Source organism: Lepisma saccharinum, chromosome 15, assembly GCF_977018435.1.
Source record: "Lepisma saccharinum chromosome 15, izLepSacc3.1, whole genome shotgun sequence".
Classification (NCBI taxonomy): Eukaryota; Metazoa; Arthropoda; class Insecta; order Zygentoma; family Lepismatidae; genus Lepisma; species Lepisma saccharinum.
In genome coordinates this window covers 9,498,036-9,510,666 of record NC_139243.1, presented here as the reverse complement: position 1 = coordinate 9,510,666, position 12,631 = coordinate 9,498,036, and positions in this window count along the sequence as shown.

Sequence of the window (12,631 nt, the reverse complement as noted above, 5' to 3'; positions counted from 1 at the left end):
AGTGTGGGAGGGAGACCAGCAGTCGGTAGGTAAGCCAAGGCCCTTCAAAGGGCTGTAGCGCTGTGGGTTTAGTTTAGTTTTTAGACTAACACGTATCTCCCCCCCCCCCCCCACCCCCTCTCTCTCTCACTCGAGATTTCCTCTTACCTTGTGTAGAAAGCGATTTGGACACAAGGAATTCATCAAACCTAATCATAGTATCCAGCAATTCGCATCGTTTTTACAGATCATTTGGGCTGTAAGTGTGACCTTTTCGAACACAGTCAAATGCCAACTTCCCTCCTGAATAGTACACCCTGGAAACTGTATTCTTGTGAGTCTGTGGCGCCTGTAACAGCAGTCAAGATAATCCTCTTGGTGTTTTGTGTCTCCTTGTGTTTATGTTCGTTCCTTCATGACGTTCATCTAATTACCATTCAACCTCACCGTTAACATTGGTCAAAACTAGCAGAAAATCGACTTGAAATATAACAATGAGTCAAATTAGTCTTGATTACTTTCCACAAATAGAGTATCAATACTTCATATAACACTTCGAAAGTTGAGGTAGTTATTTCAACTCCACAATGCTTCATTTATTATCAAAACAGATAACTCTGCGAACAACGATGTGGTTTTAACTATATATAAATAATAATAATAATAATAATCTCAAATATTTTTGTCCGTACGTGAAAGAAGTAGTTTAAATCTCAGGCCAATCCATAAGTGTCCGGAAGGAGGGGGTGCAAGTGGCACGCCCCCTGGAAAATGGGTCTTACCATAAACTTATACATTGCACACATATATTTCATTTCATTCACAGTAATTTATGTTAATTATTGGAAGAGTGCTGCAGGAACATGATAGCTTCAATTTTAATAAGTGTCTTTTTTTAGGGGGCAGCACTATTATCGGGGGGAATATGTCTCGTTTGTCTCCAATTGAACAAATTGCCATGCTTGCCCCTCTCTGGAGAAAATGCTGCGGGCGTCCATGGGCCAAATCATAATAATAGTGTAATCCACCTGTTAAATGGACACATTTTTGGGGCCTCCGATAGCGCAGTGGTAGCGTTGCTGGCCTGTAATCAAGGGATCCCAGGTTCGATACCCGGTGGAGGCACATGGCACAGTGGTTCGGATCCCACTTTAAACTGTAAGTCCAGTCCCGATTAACCTTTCTGTGCATAAAGTGAGCTTAAAACAATTGAAATGGACGCATTTTATGTTACGATAAAATAATACGGTTGACAGAGTTATTTCTGTATATTGTCTATCCGAACGCATAACGCTCTCATCTTATAATTAAGGGGTCCTGGGTTCAATCCGCAGTGGAAGCCCAATGCACACTCGTTAGGACTACATCTTAAAATGAAGATCCAGTGACAATTAGCCTATTTGAGCATGTTGACCTTTTAAAAATATCACTCCTGGATTATTATCCTGATTATTTATTTTGTTATTTAATTTGGCTACCTCATTATAGGTCTCTGACACCCTCGAGTCAAAGTTTCTTTCCACCCCTTCCTTCATCTTTTTTTAAATTCATGCAAGTTAATCATAAGAACTGCATAACTGATAAATTTATATGTTGGAAGAGAACTTGTAAATAGTGCTAGCCACTAATAATATCAGTTCAGTAATTCTATAGATTTTTTCTAAACCTACAAAACTTTTACATTAAAATTTGGTCACCTCGGTATGGTAGTGATTGTGATTACTCGTTATTAATTACAACAAATTTAAACTTGTAATTTTAGAAACATTACATTATTTGAAAATTACAGTTATGTAAAAAAAACTGTGATAGAATAAAGAAAGTGGCACATCAAATTACCCTCGGATTGGTTATCGCAGTGGGTTATAACGCCAGGGGTCCCGGGTTCGAATCCCGGTCTGAGCATGGGTGTTTTTATGAGTGTCCCTTCATCATTTTCATCATCATCATTCATACTCATCATTGCGATTAAGGCTTAGAATATGTCTTTATTTGTTTATTTTCTATTACTTTGATCATACCCAGGCCGAGATTTAGGCTATGTGGAGGCCCGGTGCTGACAACATCAAGAACTCACTCCCATTTATGCACAGTTTCAGTTAGTCTATAACTGTTAGTCCAAATCATGGGAGATGGTTAAGTTACATTTTTTATACTTCCACATTCCTAATATATTTTTTTCTTCAATATATGGCTTATTTCAAAGCAATTTCTCCCCATTGAAGGCTCGGAGCCGCAACCCTCCAAATCCTTCTAAATCCTGATTAACTCTTGATCATATAGCATACCTCATAATTGTGAATATCCAATAAAACTTACTAAGCCTGTTGATTGCTTCTAATCATAGCAGTGTTCATTAAATTACATTTTAAAAAAGAGTTCTGATAGTGCCTTTAGCTTTCCAATGACAAAATTAAGGAACTGGAAAGCAAAGCTTAAATTAATTTCATTCAACAAGATATTTGCTCTAATCTTTGTAAACTTACTTGCAGGCCCGTAGCCACGAATTCTTTGTAGGGGGGGGGGGGGCGAAGTCAATCCTAGAGGGGCAATTTTTTTTATATATTGTGTCGCATTGAAGCACTTTGCCCCCTCCCCCAAAAGAGATAAATGACAGAAAAGGGATGATATCTTGAAACTGCAATGAACAAAAGGAAACTTTGAGTTCGAGCAACATCAAATAGCAATATTTCGATAATGACCTTTCCAGATTGCCAAAGAGTATAAAGTTTAATAAGTACCAACAGCTTTGGGCCTCTCTGCAGAACTGATTAAGGGAGCCCTTTATAAATCATACTTCATATGATTCCCTCTAGTTTGTAGTATGCAAGATTTTTACGCACAAAGGAATCTAACAAGAATCGAACAACACCATTGTGTTGTGTTATGCAAGAAAAATCTAATTAATTAAATAATAATGGTTACATATTATCCTACACTTTCATGAATTATGTAAAAATTTGTAATACCTTTTTTTGTACTTGCTAAAACTTTAAAACATGGGTCCCTTAGTCCACCACGGACTCTATTTCCTTCAAAGAGGAGACTGTTGCATCACTACAGACAATGTTTGCCTACTGGTTACGTTAACCATTTTGCAAAATATTGTGTGAATTGTATTATACGTATTATAGTTGAAATACATGTTTTGACACCTGACAAACAAATAGGAATCCCTTCTTGGATTACAGTGCCATCATTAATATTTCATATTAAGTTTCATAGAAATAAATCGTTTTAATAGGGCGCCATGGCATTCCCTTACACCAGCGGCGTATACTCTGGGTCATCTAGGTAATCGCAGATGACCCGGCTGTATTTCTTTTTTTTAAATATATATATATATTCCAGCCGGTGGAATGACTTCAGGGAATCTCACCCTGACGTCATTCCTCCCGCTTCCCTTACAACCCTTGGCGAGGAGGGAGGAGAGAGGAAAGAGGGGGAGGAAACACTGCTTCTCAGGCGCGGTGATTCCGTGGCCAGGGTAAGCTCCTTCTTGTGAGAGTCCACCGGTCGCACTCTCAACCTTCAGAGCCTTTACCGTTCCCTCCGCTGAACTAGGGAAAACATACCTGGTAGAATGCGAAGAACAGGAAAATTGAATAACATGGGCAAACCAATGGACATTTCCACTCAATTTTTTTTACAACAATTTTAAAAACTACACCCTGGAAAAATGACCCCTGCAAGTTCTCGCGTTTCTCTGCGTCCAGTTTAAGGCAGATAAGAGACTTCCAAAGTTGCGAGGCTAGCGTTGCGCTGAAAACACGCCGCCGCCATATTAATACGTCACGCCTTAGAGAGAGCTCGTTTGTCGTCTGCTTCGAGCATCCAGTTCCGGATGGGTAGCCCACGGTGAGCGAACACGTGCAGCAGTTTTACAAATCTGTACCGATTTAAATAATGGAAGAAGGAGCGATAGGAGATACGAAAGCTATGCTTTGTAATGATCATTCTTCTATGAAATATCAGTGCTGCTCACGTGCAAGATAAATGAAATGGTTCAGCTGCGTGTGTGTTCTCAGGCTATGCGAAAAATATTGCTTATAAAATTGCTTGCTGATCAGACACTCAAAAATATTTTTTAAACTTATATTTATCGAAATTTACCGTAACCTATGTAGTCCAAAATAAGAATTTTCACATTCTTCACTTTTTTTATAAAGCCTATTTTACTTTCTTTTCCATAAAGCAATTTCAGTTTGTGTTCCATTTCTGTTGCGCAAATTATGATCAAATATTTTTGTGCAGATAAGAGAAAATACACTGAGAAGATTTCATTAGATGCACAGTACTTATCTATACTTAGTTTATGTATAATTATTACAAGGAAATAGTATGTATAACCAAGGGCGTATTTAAGGGAGATTCAACGGGTCCAACCCCCCCCCCTCTTATTTTGGTTCAATAAAATTGCCAGAGTTACCTGTTCTATCCGCTTGTTCATAAAAATTTTCTCGGACTTATTTCATTCTCTTAAATTAGAGACGAATAGGACGGGACACGGATGGGAAGGAAATTTCGTAATTCCACACACCAGATGGGACTGCAGACCAATGTCTGCAATTTCCTGATAGTTTCGTAATTTCTGCGATAAGAAACTGCATTGAGACTGTCAAATCAATATTTTTTCCCTCTCGAGTCATCTTAAAGATATTTGGTTTTTAGAAACGCAGTGACACAAGATGAACAGAAAAGTATCAATACTAGCGTGACTTCGTGACTACATACACACAACTTTGTCGGGTCCAGCACCCTCTGCTCCCCAACAAGCTTCCAGCCAGCTGTGTCCTGGATTTTCACTTACGAAATAAAGCAACCCTAATCATACCAAAAGTTGATCCATCCCCCCTACCCCGTGAACTATATATAGGCTCATGTGTATAACAATATCCCATAATGAAATGGTACGATATATTTTGAATTTTGTACTGCGAAAAAAGCCACCTCATCTCGTTACCCCGAAACGCATTAATTGGTTGGTTCACAACTTCACCACTAAGGATCCTATCGAAACGAGACATGGCAGCCTTGGTCTCGTTCTCGTTTAGAGTCGTAAATGTCAGTTTCGTGTTTATTTGTAAATGTCTCATTGACAGTCTCGTCTCAATTTATAAACATCCGTCTCGGTTTGGAAGGGCAATTCTCGTTCTCGTCTCAAGTCTAGAAAAATATAGAATTAACAACGTATGCAAAGACTTATCATTATAAATACAAAAAAAACTTTCTTAATATATATATTTTTTTTTACTCCTCATTTCGACGGTACGAGCCCCTCGAAAACTGAATATTATCCTGCTTTTATATGCAAACCATGTTCCAGGTTTGACTCTCGACCTGGGCATGACTGTTTCCTTGTGAGTGACTTCATTGAACTGGAAATTGTTACATGGGAGGATGTTTGCTCGAGATTTTGGGGAGAGCTAATGGGATGCTTCTATTGTTAATGTTAGTGTTGCTCACGAGACGAGACACTTTCCGTCTTGTCTCAAAAAATAAGATGGGACAAGTGAATGTTTTCGAAATGAGATGGGACAGAAGAAAAAGTTCGTCTCGTATCGTGGCAGGTTGGGTGAAACTTAGATTGTGCAGTTGGTGGTAGTGTGTGTATGTGTGGTGGGGGTGTACTCCTGCACCCCGACCTCGAATACTCTTCTAATCATTCATCTTCATTGGAGCGATTAGCCAAAAGTGGGAAGAAATGTGATGTTAGAGATGATACATACTAAATTAACCATGCGTTCTCATCGTTGCGGTTAAACAAAGTGAACGGAAAAGCGACGTAAAAGTAGGCTAAATACAAAAATTTGCAATAGATATTAACTGAAGAAAACTGTCATTTACTGCAGGAAATTAAAAAACACCGTACCTTTTTATACCGTATCACCTCTTATATTGCATAAATTGGCGTGTAAACCAGTGTTCTAAAAGTATTATCTTAAAATTTGCGAAGAAAATATTATGACGAAAATAATTGTAATTCCAGCAAAAGGCATTCCTATAACATTAAGTTCTTGCCAGTCAGAACCAACCTATGCATTCGCAATGAACAAGCCTGTTCACGTGTTCAGCCATTGACTGTTACAAGGTTTGCTTTGTCACCCTAATGGGAAAACCCTCTACAGAATGGCTGAATTATAGTAAATACTGCTATACTGCTAGGGCATAATTCATCTCCAAGAAATGGAGCACAGATTTTTGCACTGGAAGTTGCAAGATACTTGTTTTACACAATAACAAGTGAGTTTGCCGTCGCTTCCGAAGCTCATGCTACGTTGACGGGACGAGCAGAAGCTCTGCCTGCACGCATTTCTATGTGATGACGTCAGAGGACCTCGTGTCTGTGGAGAGGACGTTTTCAAATCCGTGACGTAGGGGGTGAATTTCAGCGGTGTTTGAAGGCGTGTTTCTCGAGAACCAAAACAAATATCGCCAAGATATTTTGCACATCTCATGTTTGTGTCATTATCTGTAAAATGAATGGACTTAAAACGTTTTTCATGTCAAAGTGGAAATGTCCATTCTACGCTAATTTTCACTTTACATTTGCTTCTGTCTTGCTGATTTCTGTTACTTGAACATAAATTTATCAAAAGGAAAAAGCTTAAATATTGAAGATGAAGCAAACTAAATTAAAATTCAAAGCTTAAACAATTAAAGCACCTATATGCTGACTCCCCCCATCCTTGTATTTACAAAAATAGTGATTGTTTCTCCTCTCTAATCTTCAAAAGCAGCGATAATACTTCTTTCACGGAACTGAATATTTTTTAAATGGAAAGGGAAATATATCAAAAATAAATAAATTAATTATATATATATTAGTTAATTTAAGTTGCTATATTCCGCCTCTTTAGATAAATAGTGATGAAGATGAACGAATTAAACATAAAACGAAAAAACACATCAGGCACGTAGCCAGGTGGAGGACTCGGGGGGGCTGAAATCTCCCTCCCCGAAATCCTACAAATATCTAATTTAAAAAGTGTATAGTGGTAATTAATTTTACTTCATTAGCAGGATTAAACACCTTGCATAATACGTTGTAATAATCTGAGATTCATCTTCAGGACTTCTAACCCCACTGTTTCAACTTTATGTGGCGGCTGCTAATAAGGGATGATCCCCATCCCTAAATAAAATTCTGGCTTTGGCCTGCAATGATTCGAAGTTTGAAAACCTGTGATTTCGAGCTCGGAAAGGGATTTTTTTTTTATCATTCATAGGGAATTTCATTCTGAGCCAGGAACACAACAACAGAAGTTTGGCGCGTGAAACTGAATGCGTGTAGTAGTTGGCTTCGTGTTTATTATTGATTTAGGTGTTAGTGTTTGCCGTGATAGTGCTGTGTTAAAGGGTAATGGATGTGATACAAGATTTGCTGGTGAAACCTGTTGGAACAAGATCTTTTCAGGAGAAGTTGCAAATTGTAAATACAGGTAGGCCAGTGTCATCGCTTGAACTTATTTCTACACACAAATACAAAAATCGGGAATATGTGAGGCATTTTCGCAAGCAAATTATGACAAAACACCATGGTTGACAGGAAGTATAAGTGTTAATAAGCTTTGCTTTTTTGTTGGCCGTGCTTACTTTTCGGGGCTGAAAAGAATGTATGGACGCGTGGCGGATACTGTAATCTTTGGAAAGCTTGTGCCAAACATGAAAAATCCAAAAGTCACATAACTTCCTTTGTTAAGCTGCAATCTTTCGCACAGACACGTATTGACGTGCAACTGGACAAACAGCGTGCTTTGGATGTGGTACGGCACAAGTAATCGGGTCCTGGAGTAAGTTGAATTTTGCACTTAAATTAATATTGCGGGTTTTTATTTCACTAGTGCAGGTCTTTCATTTTATATTTCACAGGTTGTTTTTTTATAGCTTTATAATACTGTCTTGTTTTATTATTTGAAATTCTACACGTATATTAAACTGCAATAACGAGAATTCATTGATTGTGGTCGTAGCAATAAGACAAACATTCCGACACAATATTCCTAAATCCAATATGGATCCTGACATAAATTGCACGGAAACTTTTGGAGTTTGAGGATCAGAGGTCGGAGATTACCCACTCGTTAGAACCAGCATACGCCACTGCCTTACACATTTCTTTTTTTTAATATAGATCGTTTGACTCCCAGGGCCGACTCCCGCCGCCCCATAGCTATGACTCTGAACTTGGACTATAAGAACATCAGATATTACGAGCGAAGCGAGCAAGAAAAATTTACGAAATGTACTTTTATTTGTATAAAATTTGAATTCGAGGGGTGCAATTGCCCCTCTGTGCCCCTTGCAAGTCCCCTTGGCCGTCTGGAAGGAAAATGCAAGGAACACGTAAAAACTAATTCCATCATGAGTATCCAATTGTCCTGCTATTCTTAGATTCTCCTAGTCTTGTTTTTTTACTTCAATGTTTGCTTCCCCTAGAATGGACTTCCAAAGTGGGGAGACAATGCCCTCTGTCCCCCTGTGGTTGCAGCACTGTTTATGAGTTTCTCTTCATCAATTTCGTGTCATCACTCATTGTTGCGATTAGCTAGAAGTGGTAGAAAAGGAACACTAAGTAACAAAAATAAAATATCCACTCCTCTCTCTACCATATGAATCACTATTATCAAAAGGTAGACTTGGGAAACAAAACTTTAAGCAGTTCCAAGTTCATAACAACACATCCAAGAAAAACATCCGAACACATTAGGCACCTTTGCACCTTTAATACAAGACTACTCAAAATGTCACATGTTCTGGATACTGAAAATTGAGAAATCATTTCCTGAAGTCCGAATCTGGAAGGGAACTTTTTCCCCCCCAATCCTGATAGGACATTATACGGAATCCCATACACCTTAATAAATCACAAAATCAATGAGTGTCTTTGTTATGTTACTAAAGTAACACATGATACAATTGTAAAGATTAGCGAGAATTATAGGTAGGAATGTGTTCTGTATTTTTCACAGGGGGGGGGGCAAATCAGGTTTTCAGGGGGGGGGCAATTGCCCTCTCTAGCTACGGGCTTGCTTACTTGTTACACAATTCGCCAAATGACAGCAAAGCTCGTTATGGGATGAAACTTGTGAACTTTCTAGTATCTACAATATTCACAAGTAAAATATACATGGAGTGAGGACCAGCCTATACTTACAGAACCATTACATTTCCCTAATTAGGATTGATTTGGTTAAAACTTACATTTCCCTAATTGTATATATTTATTTAATTTGATTGGGTGGGCACAGGAATTTTTGGGTGGGCGCTTGCCCACTCGTGCCCATCCCTGTCGCCGGCCCTGGAGACTGTATAGGACATGAAGGCAAGCAACTGCTTCAAAGGCTGGGCTGAGTCTTTGGCAGAAGCTAGCTAATTTTTCTCCTTTCAAAAAAACCACTATGATGTTCCAAATCTGAAAAATTGCATATACTTAGAATTCATTCAAGAGTGTTCACACAAACCTTCTTGCTGTTAGGTTTCACTGTTGTGTAAATATTCGCAATTAAAATAAGCTTACGTAACAAGTCACGAAACTATTGCCAATATCTAGACAACAGCGAAATGAACACGAAGTTCACTTGAATTATTCAGAACTAATTCTAAGCATATGTAATTTTGGAATATTATGACTTTTTTTTCCGAAAGGAGAGGAACGTTCGAAAACGACTTCGGCCAAAGGTCCAACCAAGTCATGCACGAGCTAATCGGGACTGTTGCTGAAACCTTGTGCCCCCGCCCCCCCCGAAAAATGAATGTCAACCTAAAATATATATATATATATCACACATAATTTCACTTCAGTCACAGTAATTTATGCTAATTATTATAAATTCATTGAAGAAACATGATTATTTCAGACTGAAATAGTGTTTTTTGAGGGGGCATCACTATTATCTGCCCCCCCCCCCCGAAAAAAAATACCTTGCTTGCTCCTCCTGGAAAATATCCTGCGGACGTTCATGATACGAACCCTCGAAAATAATATTTTATCCCGTCTGTATTGTATGCTTTCAATAATAATAATAATAATAATCCTTTGCGCTACAGCCCATGAAGGCTCAGCTACCTCCCTCCTACGCTTTCCTTCGTCACCTCTAAGCGTGGAGATCTTCAATCGGGATTGGAATAGTCGGAGAGTCAGCCCGACATATCCCCAGCCGTTATAGTAGGTCTCCGCGACCGAATTACGCTTACTCATTCGAAGCTCTCCAATTTCATCATTTCATTGCCACCAGCCCTATACACAGGTTGAAATTTCCCGAGACTGAACCCGGGATCGAACCCATGCCGTACCGCAGTCTCTACACATACGTATTGTGAAAGTATGGACATTTCAGGTGATTCTGGTAAGCTTGGCAGGGTAATTCCTTGAACACATAACTACAATAAGATAAAACTATTTACTTTGCCTGTCTTATATAATTTAAGCTTATTTTCACCACCTTTTCTTGTGCAGCAAAAGCTCCAATCATATAATCGAAGTTTAATTTTGACGTCACATTTCTTTCTATGAAATACCTTCCTCTTCGAAATTTCATGGATTACATTTGAGATCACCCTTTTCCCTGTCACGCACGACTTGGGCTGTATCATCAACTCATTACTAACGCAAACGTCATCAACACCAGCATCAAAACTTTCTGTAAAGCGCGGGCGTTTCTAAGGAAACCTTACCTTTTATAATGTGTTGTGTTTGTCCTGTGCAAGTTCCATTACAACTTGCATTTTTAACTTCTCTCACCCCTTTCTTGGGTTTTTAGATAAGGACATTTTCTCGCGTGCAAATGGCCATACGCGCCGAAGCAGCCAAAAACTTCAATTCAATCACGGGCCTGCAAGCAAAATTTTTCAGAGGACTCAAAAAATCACAGATCTATGTTCCTCACCCTATATATTCAAAATATAGACATAATTAGAAGTGAGGACTAAACGTGGTAAACGATGTAAGTGCCAAAAGCGAAAGTGTTGGGAAATCGCATCGTTCCGTACATCAGCCCGTAAGAACGTTCACAATAGTGACAGGCCCGTAGCCAGGCAGGGGCCAGGGAGGCTCAGCCCCCCCTGGAACTGCTGTCAGCCTCCGTGACGGTAAAACTATTTTGTATAATTTATCTGCAGTGAAGAGTGAAAATGTAGACAGCAGATATTATTTTGCTCACAATTTTGGTGAAGGATAAATTCACAGAAAATGAACAAGCAGCTGTTACATTCATTCATCTTGTTTATAAGAAGAACAAGTAGCGGCAAGTATTTGGAAGATTCTCTTCTCTAGACTTTAGAAAGTCTTTCACAGGGGAGCTTCTTTATCTGTACATTCGCTGCCCCTGTTACGGCCTCCCATTTAGACAGAAATCTGTGACTTTGACGTCATCATCCATATTCCTTCCACATCTGCATCAAAGGTCAAGAGCTCCGAAGTTTTGGAAACGAAAAGGAGTTGCAATGCTTCGGCCGGTGGTTGAATGTACTGTAGGCACTATGATTGAATATTGTGTATTTTCTTTTGTGTGATATATATCAACAAAAGTAGTATGGAGTGTCTAGTAAGGGATGATTTCAGTAGCAGTCAATTAACACTTCAATGTAAGTTGTATGATATTTCTAAATTTATGTAACTTAATGACCCCCACACACACACTCACACATAATTCACCTTAATTTAATACTGTTAAACTTTTGAAAAAAGGGACTCTCTTTACAAAGCCCCATGATTACCCGTGAGCCCCCCCTCCCTGGAGATCCATTCTAGCTACGGGCCTGAATAGTGACCTCTTTACACGCACTTTGAACTACTTAGAGGGCTACCAGCCACTTTTCACGTTTACCACATTATAAAGCATGACACATTTCACAGTTTAACGTGGAAAACAATGTTTGAATTATTGTGGCACTTACAGCGTTTACCAATTTTAGTCTTCAATTAATAATAATCAATTAGTTTATAGTAATAACTCATGGCTCGACAGCCCTCGAAAAGGCCTGGGCCTATCTCCCGGATGCCAGTCTTCCTCTCGCAATCCTATCCTACTTAGAGGTGTGGAGTAATTAATTAGTTCATATTTTTCGTATTATTACCTATTATTATTATTACCTAAGAGCATCAAGCAGAACAGTTGGAGGTTAAAACCACGAATAAAAGTATCTGAATTAGTGTTCCTTTCATTGAAGTTTGACGCTGTCCCACATAAAAAAACAAATTACCTCATACACCATATTCATTCTTTAATTAACCGAAAAGTTCATATTAACTATTTTTGATTTAATACAATTATATTATTATTTCAATACGAATTTTATGTTTCCACTTTGTTTAGAATATGATTTCAGTATTTTTTATTAATTATAAGTATGTCTAAAGAATCCACGAAGTCATGAAAAATGAAATTAGTTGCTTAATTGGAAGCATCAGTGTCACTCGTAATAAATCTTACACAAACAAATTATTTTTATCTGGCGCGAAGTCCCCTGAAGAGTGGGGCCTCGGGTGAGTGTTAAGTTGTCCTTCCCTAAGGTCAACTCGGTAAAGACAAATCGGGTTGTGATCAGGCCCGTAGCCAGGAATTCTTAGTAGGGGGGGGGGGCAAAGTCAATTCTTGAGGGGGCAAATTTTTAATATATTATGTCGCATTGGCAGATATAGTGGGGTACA